This window comes from Diceros bicornis, chromosome 12 (genome assembly GCF_020826845.1).
Source record: "Diceros bicornis minor isolate mBicDic1 chromosome 12, mDicBic1.mat.cur, whole genome shotgun sequence".
In the NCBI taxonomy this organism is placed as follows: Eukaryota; Metazoa; Chordata; class Mammalia; order Perissodactyla; family Rhinocerotidae; genus Diceros; species Diceros bicornis.
The window spans coordinates 28,434,041-28,450,179 of NC_080751.1; the positions used below are offsets into that span (position 1 = coordinate 28,434,041).

Sequence of the window (16,139 nt, forward strand, 5' to 3'; positions counted from 1 at the left end):
TATGTGGTAAATACTGTGATGCGCCATCCAGATCCCCCTGCAATAAAGAACCTGTTGTCCTAGCTGCTAGGTAGGCTGTCAGCAGACAGTCTTCAGTTGTTAGACTTTTCAGGGATCACCCAAGTTCCAAAGAGTGGCTTTACTCAAGTTTACACCCCTTCTTGGAGTGGTCCTTGTACAATGAGCGATCACTGTGAGACTGTACATATCTGGCCATCTTGGGCAACTCAGAGAAGCCATCCCAGGTCTAGAGCTCTCCATTAGGTCATCCTAAGTAGATACTAAGCCTGTATCATGGCTTCACTTTTCCTTCTGCTCAGTCCCGATTGCACAGGTGTTGATCCCCAGGGCACTCTCTTATAAACATCCCATGCACAAAACACTGTCTCAGAGTTTGCATCCTAGGGAACCCAACTTACACCACACCACACGTGGTTTCTCCCCCCAGCACAAACCCTATACATTTTTGCCTTACTCTCCTTTCACTACAGTTCACCATTAAGACATGCCTTTGATTGAGGTTATGACAATTCCTTAGCTAAATTTTGGGAGACGTTTTTTAGTACGATTCCCAATTAAAATAATTTTTCTTCTAAAAACTGCAAATCTAGAAATGGTCACACGCTCATCATTAGAAGATCTGTTATAATTTCAAGTACCTTAAAATCCAACATAAAGCTTTTGATAAATATCATATCTTATATTTACATGATTTTAGCCTATTTACTTACTGTTATTGAACCCAAATATGAATGACTCAATGATACTTAGCTTGGGGTGGGCAGGGGCCACTTATCTCTTTCCTTTATATAGGATACAGTAGTACTTACTGGTAATCATGTGGTTCTCAGTGGAAAGAGCTAGGGGTCATTTTGGAAAACGTGGGGACATTTTGGCAGTTACAATGATGGAGAGGGTCCTTTTGGCATTTAGTGGGTAGAGGCCAGGGATGCTAAGTATCTTGCAATAAATGAGTAGATCTCATATATAACAAGAAATTAACCTACATCTTGAATAATTTTCTATTGTCTTGCAATACATTCATATAGTTGAAAAACCCATTTATAATTATTTGAGCCTAGGGTATAACTCCATTTTACACATAAACACAAAACACTTCTGCCACAAATTTAACATAAACTTAATTTTCTGAGAATGCAACTATCATGTCATCAAGGGAAGATTATACACTGTTTTGTCCATAATTTTTTACCAACAGTTATTCATGATTTGGTAATGCACTTCACTGATGGGAAAGCCACTCCTGTGTCTGAGTAACCAACACATCCTAGCTCTACCAGCAATGGTCACAGTCACAGCAATCATTCACACAGGCAAAACTCAGCCAACTTTTTCCCATCTTCTGGTGTAGTCCTGCCAAGCATTCACATCTTCAGGTATATAGTACTTTATTATACATCACGTTCCCCTTTCTTTTCCTTTACATTACGATTAGGGAATTATGTTGACTTTTTAAAAAATTTTTGTTACACTAAATATGAATTTCATCTCAGGATAATAAGGGAAGCTACAAAATGTTTATAATAAAAAGATTATGGCCTCAGATAAAGTTGAGAAATAGAATATTTTGCCAGTTGTCAAAGAAGTAAATTTACATCTTTTTGACATACAAAAAGCTGTACATATTTAGTGTATACAACTTGATGAGTTTGGAGATAAGTATTCACTCGTAAAACCATCACCACACTCAATGTCATACACATATCCATCACCTCCAAAAGTTTCCTACCACTCTCTTTATTTATTATTATTTTTAGTAATAAGAACACTTAACAAAAGAGCTACCCTCTTAACATCATTTTAATAAAGTTTTTTAAGCAGAGAAAATATAACGCTGTAATCACAAAATATAGGCCTTAAAAATATACTCATAATTACTGTTCATATTTTAATTCATAATTAAAACATGATGTGAAACAGAAATAAAAGCTTCTACAAAATTACAAAATAGTCTTCTTTGTCATATTTCTTTTCTGTCCATATAGTCTAAGGGAAGAGACAAAGGTATCTCCCTATAGAGTTAATGTTTTATTTCTTTAGTCTTTTTAATCAGAAATTTACAATATATAAAATGGTTTTAAAAAGATATTAGTAACATAAACCTTATGCTGTACCATCAGACTAATGACTTTTATCTAAAATATTATTTGATAAGACAAAGTTCCAAAGTCAACACAAACACTAACTGTAATTACCAAGCCACTGAGACCTTGAAAAGAGCTGCATGCCAAAGATTTCCCTATCATATTACCATACTCACGCTACTAATAAAAAATCAGTAAGAATAATATACAATTAAAAGTTGCATGCTTGCTCTTAGTGTGTCATACAAAGGCCTTTATTGTAAAATAAAACATTTCTTTCTACGCTATCAATTTCAGTTAATATATAATGATGATTTAAATGTAAGTTTAAACAATAGTTATAATACATTTTGTTTAAAATAATATTTCTGAAAGTTTAAAGTATTTCTTTTATAAACCTATGAAGGTTGCAGTATTTATTGCAATTTTATAAATGAGGTCAAGAAGGCTGCCCTGCCCTGTGCCGGGAGCTCCCCCACAGTAGGCATTTTGTGGACTCAGCACAATCGAGACGAGTGGCATAACATCTGACTTTGCCTGCTACTAAAACATTGGGGGGTACCCCTAGAAAAGCTGGTTCACAAAGAAATTAAAACCGGCTCTTAAAGGGCCCACATGCAAACTCACTCGTTTTAGAAAGCAACCTAAAATCACCAGAAAGAAAGGTGCACGGTGCTTTGGCGAAAAGAGACTCACCCAACAGGCCCTGAGTGCATCTCGGTGAGAGGCGAGACCTCTCCAGGGACTAGGACATTGGCGGCGGCCATTGTTGTGGCCTGGTGTGGGTGTGCTGACACAGATGCCATTGGAGTTCTCCTTGGGGCCTGCTAGCCCAGGGTCTGCCCCACTCACTAGAGCACCGATTTAATCCAGCTCAGCCAGGGCAGGCAGCCCACCCTAGAGACTGGCCCCACCCAACAACAAGCCCTCAGGCAACTTGTGGGCCTGCATAGATTGGTGACTGGATTCTCTGCAGCCTGGCAACTGAGCCCACTTCAGTGGGGCAGGGCGTGCAAAAGGAGCTGGTGGAGAGTGTGGGGCAGTGATGGAGTGTATAGGCCTTCCACCATGGAGAGATTGGGTCCACTTCAGGAGGTCGGGGCGCGCACACGGGGCAGGACTGTGTTGACTGTGTGTGTGGACCTGTGGGCGGCAGGGCTTGTCAGCTGCAGAAGACTTGTGCTTCTCAAAGACATAGGGGATTTGCCCCACCTTCCAAAGCTTGAAACAATTTGGTGCTCCCGTGCCTGAGGCCAGCCCCACCCAGCTGCAATCCTCAGAGAGCTGAGAAGAGACCTAAAGGCTGGAGGCTTATAGCAATTGTAAGGCCCTGAGCCTAACAACCTGCCACGCTGGGGGCCTACTCACTTAAAAGAAATACTGCAACACAAATGTGGTATTAGAACTTGCAGCCAACTGTGCTGGGGCTCCCCACACCTGATAAAGAGACTGAAGGGCCCACAACAACTAAAAACAGATGAGCATTACAACAGCTGGCCAGCAGCATAACTCGGCCTCCCTGGGTGCATACAGGGAGAGCAAACAGGCCACAACAGAAGGACACACATAACCCACATAGGGGTCACCCCTGGAACATTGAGAACTGAGGGAAGCACACTGCAGGCCTCCTAAGGTATCACTTACATAATGTCACCTATCCAAGAGCAGGAGATGTAGCTGACCTACCTAATACGTAGACACAAGCACAGGGAAAGAGGCAAAATGAGGAGGCAAAGGAATACATTCCAAGTAAGGGACCAGGACAAAACCCCAGAAAAGGAACTAAGTGAAACAGAAATGAGCAACCTACCCGACAGAGAGTTCAAACTAAGAGTGTTAAGAATGCTCACTGATCTGGGGAAAAGAATAGATGAACTCAGTGAGAATGTTAACAAAGAAATGGAAGATATAAAAACAAACCAATCAGAAATGAAGAATACGATACTGGAAATGAAAAATTCACTAGAGGGACTCAAAAGAAGAGTAGAGGATACAGAAGAACGGATCTGTGAGCTGGACGAAACACTGGAAGAAATTATCCAAGCTGAACAGGTAAAAGAGCAAGGAATTAAAAACAGTGAGGACAGTCTAAGGGACCTCTGGGACAACATCAAGCACACTAACATCCGTGTTACAGGTGTCCCGGAAGGAGAAGAGCGAGACAAAGGGGCAGAGAAGCTACTTCAAGAAATAATAGATAAAAACTTCCCTAACCTAAGGAAGGAAACAGACATTCAGGTACAGGAAGCACAGAGAGCCCCAAACAAGATAAACCCAAAGAGGCCCACACCAACACACATCATAATCAAAATGTCCAGAATTAAAGATAAAGAGAGAATCCTAAAAGCCGCAAGAGAAAGACAGGTTACATACAAAGGAAACTCCATAAGGCTATCAGCTGACTTCTCAGCAGAAACCTTACAGGCTCGAAGAGAGTGGCACGATATATTTAAAGTGCTAAAAGGAAAAAACTTACAGCCAAGAATACTCTACCCGGCAAGGTTATCATTCAAAATGGAAGGAGAGATCAAAAATTTCCCAGACAAGTAAAAATTAAAGGAGTTTGTCACCAAGACACCAGTGCTACAAGAAATGTTAAAGGGAGATTTAAGGGGAAAAGAGAAGACCACAAATAGGAAAAATTATCTATTTCCATGATAAGAGGGTAATGGATACAAATGCACAAAAAAGAGGTTAGATATAATATCAAAAACATAAAAGGAGGGAGGAGGGGAGTTAAAGAGTAGAGCTTTCAGACAGAGCTCAAACTAAAGAGACCATCAATTCTGTATAGAAGGAGAAAGGAACAGAGAAGGACTACTAAAACACTGAGGAAAAAAAAAAAGTTAAAAAATGGCACTAAGTACATACTTATCAATAGCTACTTTAAACGTCAATGGACTAAATGCTCCAATTAAAAGGCATAGGGTGGCTGATTGGATAAAACAACAAGACCCATATATATGCTGCATACAAGAGACACACTTCAGACCTAAAGACACTCACAAGCTGAAAGTGAAGGGATGGAAAAAGATACTCCACGCAAATGGCAATGAAAAAAAAGCTGAGGTAGCAATACTCATATCAGACAAAATAGACTTTAAAACAAAAACTGTAAAAAGAGACAAAGAAGGGAATTACATAATGATCAAGGGAACAATCCAACAAGAGGATATAACACTTGTAAATATCTACGCACCCAATGTAGGTGCACCTAAATATATAAAGCAATTATTAACTGACATAAAAACAGAAATAGACAGTAACACAATAATAGTAGGGGACTTTAACACTCCACTTACACCAACGGATAGATCATCCAAACAGAAGATCAATAAGGAAACATTGGCCTTAAATGACCCACTAGAACAGATGGACCTAGTAGATATATACAGAGCATTCCATCCAAAAACCGAAGAATACACGTTCTTTTCAAATGCACATGGAACGTTCTCCAGGATTGATCACATATCAGGCCACAAAATAAGTCTCCATAAATTTAAGAAGATTGAAATAATACCAAGCATCTTTTCTGACCACAACGGTGTGAAACTGGAAATCAACTATAGGAAGAAAATCAGAAAAGCCACAAATACGTGGAGATTAAATAAAATGCTACTGAAGAACGATTGGGTCAATGAAGAAATCAAAGGAGAAATCAAAAAATACCTGGAGACAAATGAAAATGAAATTATGACATGCCAGAATTTATGGGATACAGCAAACGCGGTTCTATGAGGGAAGTTTATAGCAATACAGGCCTATCTCAACAAACAAGAAAAATCTCAAATAAACAATCTAACAATGCACCTAAAGAAACTGGAAAAAGAGGAACAAACAAAGCCCAAAATCAGTAGAAGAAGGGAAATAATAAAAATCAGAGCAGAAATAAATGAAATAGAGACTAAAAAAACAATAGAAAAAATTAATAAAACCAAGAGCTGGTTCTTTGAAAAGATAAACAAAATTGACAAACCTTTAGCTAAACTCACCAAGAAAAAAAAAAGAGAAGGCACAAATAAGTAAAATCTGAAATGAAAGAGGAGAAATTACAACAGACACCTCAGAAATACAAAAGATTATAAGAGAATACTATGAAAAGCTATATGCCAACCAATTCGACAATCTGGAAGAAATGGATAAATTCTTAGAATCATACAACCTTCCAAAACTGGATCAAGAAGAAGTAGAGAATTTGAATAGAGCAATCACCAGTAAGGAGATTGAAACAGAAATCCAAAACCTTCCCAGAAATAAAAGTCCAGGACCAGACGGCTTCCCTGGTGAATTCTGCCAAACATTCAAAGAAGACTTAATACCTATCCTTCTCAAACTCTTCCAAAAAATTGAGGAGGGGGGGAAGCTCCCTAACTCATTTTACAAAGGCGACATTACCCTGATACCAAAACCAGACAAGGACAACACAAAAAAAGAAAATTACAGGCCAATATCACTGATGAACATCGATGCAAAAATCCTCAACAAAATACTAGCAAATCGCATACAACAATACGTTAAAAAGATTATACACCATGATCAAGTGGGATTTATTCCAGGGATGCAGGGATGGTTCAACATTTGCAAATCAATCAACGTAATACACCACATTAATAAAATGAAGAATAAAAATCACATGATCATCTCAATAGATGCAGAGAAAGCATTTGACAAGATACAGCATCCATTTCTGATAAAAACTCTGAATAAAATGGGCATAGATGGAAAGTACCTCAACATAATAAAGGCCATATATGACAAACTCACAGCTAACATCATCCTCAATGGTGAAAAACTGAAACCTATCCCTCTAAGAAGAGGAACCAGACAAGGATGCCCACTGTCATTACTCCTATTTAACATAGTACTGGAAATCCTAGCCAGAGCAACCAGGCAAGAAAAAGAAATAAAAGGGATCCAAATTGGAAAGGAAGAGGTGAAACTGTCACTATTTGCAGATGACATGATTTTATACATAGAAAACCCTAAAGAATCCACCAGAAAACTTTTAGAAGTAATAAGCGAATACAGTAAAATTGCAAGATACAAAATCAACATACAAAAATCAGTTGCATTTCTATACACTAACAATGAAGTAACAGAAAGAGAAATTAAGAATACAATCCCATTTATAATTGCAACAAAAAGAATAAAATACCTAGGAATAAACTTAACCAAAGAGGTGAAAGATCTGTACACCGAAAACTATAAAACATTGCTGAAAGAAATTGAAGAAGACACAAAGAAATGGAAAGATATTCCATGCTCTTGGATTGGAACAATTAACATAGTTAAGATGTCCATACTTCCTAAAGCCATCTATAGATTCAATGCAATCCCTATCAAAGTTCCAACAACATTTTTCACAGAAATAGAACAAAGAATCCTAAAATTTGTATGGAACAACAAAGGACCCCGAATAGCTAAGGAATACTGAGAAAAAAGAACAAAGCTGGAGGTATCACACTCCCTGATTTCAAAATATACTACAAAGCTATAGTAACCAAAACAGCATGGTACTGGCACAAAAACAGACACACAGATCAATGGAATAGAATCGAAAGCCCAGAAATAAACCCACACATCTATGGACAGCTAATCTTTGACAAAGGAGCCAAGAACATACAATGGAGAAAAGAAAGTCTCTTCAACAAATGGTGTTGGGAAAACTGGATAGCCACACGCAAAAAAATGAAAGTAGACCCTTACCTTACACCATACGCAAAAATTAACTCCAAATGGATTAAAGACTTGAATGTAAGACCTGAATCTATGAAACTTCTAGAAGAAAACATAGGCAGTATGCTCTTCGACATTGGTCTTAGCAACATATTTTCAAGCACCATGTCTGACCGGGCAAGAGAAGCAATAGAAAAAATAAACAAATGGGACTACATCAAACTAAAAAGCTTCTGCACAGCAAAGGAAACCATCAACAAATGAAAAGACAACCTAACAACTGGGAGAAGATATTTGCAAACCATACATCTGATAAGGGCTTAATCTCCAAAATACATAAAGAACTCATGCATCTCAACAACAAAAAAAACTAACAACCCAATTAAAAAATGGGCAAAAGACCTGAACAGACATTTCTCCAAAGAAGATATACAGATGGCCAACAGACACATGAAAAGATGTTCAAAATCATTATCAGGGAAATGCAAATCAAAACTACAATGAGATATCACCTCACGCCTGTCAGAATGGCTATAATTAACAAGACAGGAAACAACATGTGTTGGAGAGGATGTGGAGAGAAGGGAACTCTCATACACTGCTGGTGGCAGTGCAAACTGGTGCAGCCACTATGGAAAACAGTATGGAGATTCCTCAAAAAATCAAGGATAGAACTACCATATGATCCAGCTATTCCACTGCTGGGTATTTATCCAAAGAACTTGCAAACACCAATGCGTAAAGATACATGCACCTCTGTGTTCATTGCAGCATTATTCACAATAGCCAAGACTTGGAAGCAACCTAAGTGCCCACCAAGGGACTAATGGATAAAGAAGATGTGGTATATATACACAATGGAATACTACTCAGCCATAAGAAATGACGAAATCCAGCCATTTGTGACAACATGGATGGACATTGAGGGTATTATGCAAAGTGAAATAAGTCAGAGGGAGAAGGTCAAATACCGTATGATTTCGTTCATTAAGTAGTAGATAATAACAACAATAAACAAACACATAGAGACAGAGATTGGATTGGTGGTTACCAGAGGGGAAGGGGGGAGGGAGGAGGACGAAAGGGATAATTTGGCACATGTGTGTGGTGATGGGTTGTAATTAGTATTTAGGTGGTGAACATGATGTAATCTAGGCAGAAATGGAGGTATAATGATGTACACCTGAAATTTTTACAATGTTATAAACCAAAGTTACTGTAATAAACAAAAAATTTAAAAAAAAAAAGAAGAAGAAGGCTGCCCTGGTCATTAAAAAACCAAAACAAAAAAACCAAGGCAGAGCTCAAGACCATACAGGCCCTGGACACTCAAACTCAGGTGACTTGCTCCCATCATAGCTTCTGAAAATTAAGAAACACTGTGCCCGAAAAGCATTAGCATTTTGGTTTAAAATTCAAAAAGGAAGAAAAGTTAATGGCAGATGAAAAACTACGTAAAAGAGATGATGCAGGGGCCGGCCTGGTGGCACAAGCGGTTAAGTGCTCGCTCTCCGCTGTGGCGGCCTGGGGTTCACTGGTTCAGATCCCGGGTGTGCACTGACGCACTGCTTGGCAAGCCATGCTGTGGCGGCGCCCCGTGTAAAGTGGAGGAAGATGGGCATGTAAAGCACTGTAAAGTGGAGGAAGATGGGCATGGATGTTAGCCCAGGGCCAGTCTTCCTTAGCAAAAAAAGAGGAGGATTGGCAGATGTTAGCACAGGGCTGATCTTCCTCACAAAAAAAAATAAAGAGAGATGATGCAAAGATGGTTGAAAAAGAATAATTTCACCCACCAAGAAAGCTTTTTGTATTCTTAACATACCACTTTTAACCTCAGAATAATCCATGGTTGCAACACTGTCCAATAATGTATATCTGTTCATTTGATATAGTCTGCTCTGTTTTTCTCTTTGTACCCAAGAGGGCGCTCATATGTGAGAAGAGACCTGCATCTTGGAGACACCCTTTTACTCTTGACGGCCTATTATTCTCCCTTAAAAGTGGAATTATTTCTGATGTGGTATAAAAGTATTTTAATCTCACCTTGACATTGATCGTAGACTTTTTCTTCAATAAATCACAGAGGAAAACATTGTATTTACTCTTAGAATACTAGGATTCCCTTCTCCTGGTCCTCTATTGTGAGTATTCAAACACAACCATTCTTTTCATTACCATCTCCAAACCCACCTCCCTACACACATACACACACACACACACACACACACACACACACACACATTTTCCCAATGTTCACTAAGAGAGGAGGGAACTTAAATATTAATCAAGCATCAATATATGGTTTTCATTTAATCATCCTTACTCTCTTTCAGCAAGAATAGATTCACTCAGGTACTCAGCAATCAGAGGCAAAGTTAGCTGGTTTATATATTTTATTAAGTGCTCTCCTTGCTTTCTGCAGTTCTTAATGTTCTTTAAAAGTGGAGGGGGGATGATTAAAGCAAAAAGCCAGTTCAAGGTGGTACCACAGTCAACACTCATTCATTAATAAACACATATTTCTTGAACGTGTACTAGATGCCAGGAACTCTGTTTATTATTACTCTAATTATTATATGGCAGAGGTGAGCAAAACCTGACTTAGTCCCTAGCCTCATAGACACTGATCAACTAATTAAACAAATAAAAGCATTATACAAGCTGTGGTACAAGGTGTCGTGTGAGACCACAGAAGAGAGAGATGTGCCTTGGAGGAATCAGAGAAGGCTTTCCAGAAGAAGTGAAGAATGAATGGCAGACTAAGTTAAGTAAGAGGTGACCAGGTAAATGGGGGGAAGATGATGGAAGCATAGGGTTCCCTACAGGAAAAAACAACATTTTTCAATGGTCACATTGTTGAGAAGAGAAAGGACTGGCTAAAAAATTGAAAGACGTCCAGCTTGGCTGAATAGAAGCACATGAGTGGGGAGTGATGTAACTGGAGGCTGATACACAAAGCCACACCAGCCAGGAAAGGCTTTTGGTCTTTATTCTTAGAGCACCAGGATGTCACTAAAGAGTTTATTTACAAGTAAATGATAAAAGAGTAGCTGAAGAAGCAGAAAAAAATCAGCCCAATTAATAAAAGTAATTAGAAATCTATCATTTAAAAAATATTCTATAGATAAATTCAAGTTAATCTTTTTTGGAAAACTTTTAATAATTATCTACCTAATCATCACATTTTACAGTTTAATGTCAACAATCATAATTCCATAGACTAAAGAGAGAAAAAAGAAAGATAACTGAAAAAAATCTGATTATAAGTATGCAAACTAAATTAATTGAATTGAGAAATATATAATATAAATAAATTATGCATATGCATTTTATATTAATATAATAAAGAAAATTATTTAGTCTAACAAAAAACTTACAATTCCACATTAAAAATACAACAGAAACGTATAAAACCTAAACTCCATGCATTTATAAGCTAATATCCACTACACAGAAGAGAATAGATAGCAGATTTGAAATGTCAAGTCAAATCCACGAAGTTTCCCTAAGTTTTCGATGTTATTACTTGTATCTTTATCTAGACCAGAATCATTTATAGTAGTAGAAAGAAATAGACTTATTTGTTGAGTGAAGTAATGAACTTTCTCAAATGTTTAATATACAATAAAGCAGTCTAGGTAACAAAAATACTGTGCCTGTTGATAATAGCTGCCATTAATAGGAAGTTGAAGAAGAAAAGCAAAGCACAAATGTTTGCCTTTCCTCTGCCACTAAGCATACTGGGAATCCACATTTAAGAAGGGAACGAGGGGAGCTCAGTTTCATTCCACTATTGATCTATCAGACAAGAACTTAATCAATCTTCTTTATAAGCTATTAAAGCTGAGCTCGAGAAATGAACTCACCTGACGCATTCAACATTGATTGCCTCTTTCTAAGAACTGAATATGTCAGTCTTATCTACTACTACAGCTGTGATTCAATTTTTAAGGGACAAGATTTTTCCTTCATTAGTTTCCCCAAAATGCTCCAATTAAGAAAAAGCATTTTTGATAGTGGTCCACAGTAAATGACTTAAAACAAAATGAAGACCATAACCCTCAGTTTCAGTCACAGCCTCCAGAGAAAACGAGAGACCAAAAGCATATGCTCATCAAAAGAAATTCAGCACGATTCCCAGGATCCTGCTCTAGTGTGAATTCTAAAGACTGCTCTGGCAGCATAAACTAACGCTGAGACCTTAAGCTCAGATAAATCTTAGAAATTCAAAGGGAAACTCAAGGCAGCTGTAAATCTGTCTTTACTGCATATACATGTCAGCCAGGGGCTTCTATATGTAGTATTAGGTTATGTGACATCCCATTCAGCATCTAACTGCCTCATAAATATAGGCAGAGAGGTCATTTTATATTTACAGGACACCCCCAAAGTGCTAGATGCTATACGCTGAGGGTGGAAGGAGGGGGATGGCCCTTCATTCTCAGTTCATTAGGAAAGGTTAATAGCACAAATCCTCAAACACCAAAGAGAGTTCCCTTTGGCTCAGCTTTCTGGTTTCCATTTCCTCTTTCTAGGTCCCTTAACAGTCAAAAAACTAAATACTGGGAGAAGCAGCAATAAAGAGTAGTCTCTACAGTGCTCCAAGGCCGTTGAGGTTATTTTCCTACTTCAATATGGAAATACTGCCAACTCCCTAATACAATATGAAGAACATTTTCTCCGGATTTGTTGTTAGCTTGTTTTCCTATGGTAGATAAGAGGGAAGAAAATATCTAGTCCCACCTTCCCTGACTTCTCCTTTATTTCTCTATATTCTCTGCAAACATAACACAGCTCTATCATGGGCTGTTGGGTTTCTTTGACAAGGTCTGATTTTCCCAGGCTCCCCAATCATACTCACCTGAATCCTTTCACGTCATTCCTAATGAATTCACCCCCAGGCAGAGATCGTAGCCAAGTAGAGAGAAGCAAAGGGCCTAGGGCAAAATTCCTTATCAGAACTGTCTCCTGCACCCTCCCTGCCCAACTATCTTCTGGAAGCTTCTTTAAAGCAGAATAGGAAGAATAGATTGAGCCACACTGAGGAGCCAAACAGCCACTGGCTAGTTGAGCTCCTTCCTCAGAGCCTTCACTCAGCCCAAGTGCCCTTCAGCCTCATATCCCAATAAAAGAATCAACCTCTCTGCTATTAAAGGTGCTATTCTACATGTGAATTCCCTTAGAAATCCAAGGAGGTAATGGCCTCAATATTTCCAGAATACCTACTACATTCAAGAAGATGGGATGCAGTATGGGGTCTAATGTTTATTTATTGCAAAAGTCAAGAATAGCTGGAAGTCCATTAAGAGGATGTTAAGCAGATTATATTATTCGTAATTAATTTTCAGTGGTATTTATGAGAGAACCCTTTAATCAGCATAATTCAGACTTCGAAAATTATACTATTAACTACTATTAATTAAATAATAATTCATAAATTTCAATAGTTTTAATTATCTTTTGATTAAATTACCTGTTAGTCAATTCCACACTGCTTTTGATATTAATTAGCTAACTTAAACATGATCTACTGAAACTACTCCCCTGTGGATTAAGGCATATTGTCTAAACAGGTCAACACTGAGATACTTAAGTGTGACAATTTAGATTGCATGATTAGCAAAATTAATTGTTTAAGGCACTGGCTTTTTCATTCTCAATTTGCCAGTGGGTAAGGTCTTTAAAATATGCCCTGGGTTTCCCTGGGCCCAAATTCTGAGACATCCTACATTCTGCTATTCCCCCTCTCCTCCCCTCTCCTTACTTCTCTATCCTGTTACAGAACATTCTAGTCTTCTGAGACCTAAATTAGTGTCAGCCTATTAATCAGCCAACAAAATATGTCACAAGAAAATGAAGTTGCAACCCCACCTCCCTCTACAGGAAGATGGCTTTGCCCCTCTCTCAGCGCAGTGTCTCTGCCAGTGGAGCTGGGACCTCAGGGCCACAGCCCAATTTAGGTCTCCTCTGTGCAGTGACAATGAGCCCAGACCTCATTTTTCTGAATGTTAATATTTAATTCAAAGCCACCTACCCTCAAGTTCTCAAAGATAAGCATGTCATTGACTCTACATGTCGCTCTTTCAAGTTGGCTGGAGCTACACTGCTTCCCGCCCCCTCCTCCCATCCCAGGCATCCCACTTCAGAAGTTAAGATCTTTTTAAGTGGGTCTTTTGAAACCAGTTATCAAAGTGAAGGTTCATATTTATCATAAACATCAAGAAAGGCAGAAGGATATACACTAAACAAATAAAGTTAAGAGAGAGATTTTATTTTTGCCATGTGAAACATAAAAAAAGCATACCAGTTTCCAGAAGCTCAACTGATCATCTTCTCTTAGGAAACACCACAGGAGTATTGAAGCTTCTTACTAGCATATTAGCATTCATATTAGACAAAACTCTGTTTACAGGTGATTCTTATTTGGGGGACAAAATCCTCACCAAGAAGGTGTTACACACAGTTTTTACAACCAGAGGGTACAAGTGGTCATTTTAGGTTATTCGTATTACAACATATATTATACCCTAAATAGTTTCCTGCCAGAACTCCCTATTTACAGTGATTAATGAGGATAAATTATATTTCAGAGCCCTTGACCTTCTCCAGGACAGTATGTGATGTGTGTCTTGCCCTAGAGCTGAGGAAAGAGTAATACATGAACATGGAAAGCAACAGCAGTACATGAAGTAAAAGGAGCATTTGTTACATCCTGAAATTTCACAAATAAACAGGAAAAAAAGGAAATTGTAATGTCCAAGCATTGGTTGTTATTTCTGAATTATGTTGTGTAGTTTTGCCATTTATATAAACTAAGCCTCTAAAATGTACATATGATACAAGAAGGGTATATTGCCTACTTCTGAATTATTTTTATATCACACTTTTCTACAATTCAAGGTCTAGTGATTTTCTTTTGATTTTACTTTCAATTGCTTACACTATTCTTAAAAAAAAAGGAGTGAGTTGTTTCCTTGCCAGACATAATGTAGAAAATTCTTTCTATCTATATACTTGGAAAGAAGGTAGTTTTTTTTTCCAAAAATTGATTTTAAATGACTTGTAATTATTTGAACAGTGTTAAATTTATTTTCATGGTGTATTTCTGGGGGAACGATTGACAAATTTTTCAACTGACAAGCAATTTTTGTATAAATACAAATGACAAATTCTCTGTTAGTTATTTTCACAAAGGGGATAGTTAGTGGCAGGGATACAGACAAACTATAATGTGAAAATTTTAGAAATATATAATTTTATATTTATTAAAGCCATAAATAGCAAAATAATGAGTTATGAAAAAGGAATTTACTGTTTGAAAATACTTGATCTAACATGAACTCAAATCTTTAGCTGCACAGCACAAAGAGAAAGCTAACTATCCAGTGGGACTCACTGGGAAAATATCACTTAAAATAAAGCTAAATCTCAATTGGAAATCACTTACATATAACATATGAAATATAAAATACTTACTAATAACCCTAATGAGAAATATGCAGAAATGAAGAAAACAACCAACTTTTACTGAGTCATAAAAAAAGACTCAAATAAATGGAAAGACATATTTGTCTCAAACTGGAAGACCTATCATTGTAAAAAACGCAAAATATTTCCAAATTCACAGCTGTACTTAATTCCAGTTAAAATCTAACTTTTTTGAATTGGTCATTCTAATGAACATCTGACAAAACTAAGTAAGAAGATTGGGCAAGAATAAATAAGAATCTGGAAAGAGTATTGGGGAAGGAACCGACACTGTCAGTTATCAAAACGCATCACAAAACTACAACAGTTAAAGCAATATGATACCGGTTCCAAAACACCAATCAGATAAAAGGATAGAATAGAAATCCCTGCAAACACATGCAAATGTATATTAAGTGTTTACTGTTATAATGATGGCATTTCTATCAGTGGGGAAAGAAGCAAGGTCTTGGGATCATTAGTAAACTATTTGGGGAAAAAAATGTATCATACTTATGTTACATTATATTGAAAAGAAAATTCATTCCTCAAATAATCTTCCAACAAATTTTTTTATTAAGTGTCTCTCTGTTCTAGACACTAGTTCTACTTCCTAGGTATAGAATAGTTAAAGGAAGGGAGGGAGGGAGAGAGAGAGACAGGGAGGAAAAAAGCAAGGGAGGGAGGGAGGATGGAAGGAAGGAAGGGAAGTCCTTGACTTATATGAGTTCATATTCTGGGGCAGTCAAACACATTGGGGCAACTAGACAGTTAACCAATCAACCACTTAACCAATAATATTATTTTGGATAGCAATAAGTGCTTTCAAGAAAACTAACACAGAGTCAGAGTGTAGAGTAACAGGGAGGGTTAAACCTACCGGAGATAGGA

General features: G+C 37.6%; 1 long non-coding RNA gene across 2 annotated transcripts in view; it reads right to left on the reverse strand.

Moving 5' to 3' along the window:
• LOC131411943 (uncharacterized) overlaps positions 1-2,897 on the reverse strand; it is a 324,554-nt gene extending 321,657 nt beyond the window's left edge. For both annotated transcript variants that reach the window (XR_009221676.1, XR_009221675.1), the window contains exon 1: positions 2,802-2,897. This is a non-coding gene — a long non-coding RNA (uncharacterized LOC131411943). The remainder of the gene's footprint in view (positions 1-2,801) is intronic.
• Positions 2,898-16,139: the final 13,242 nt, after the last annotated feature.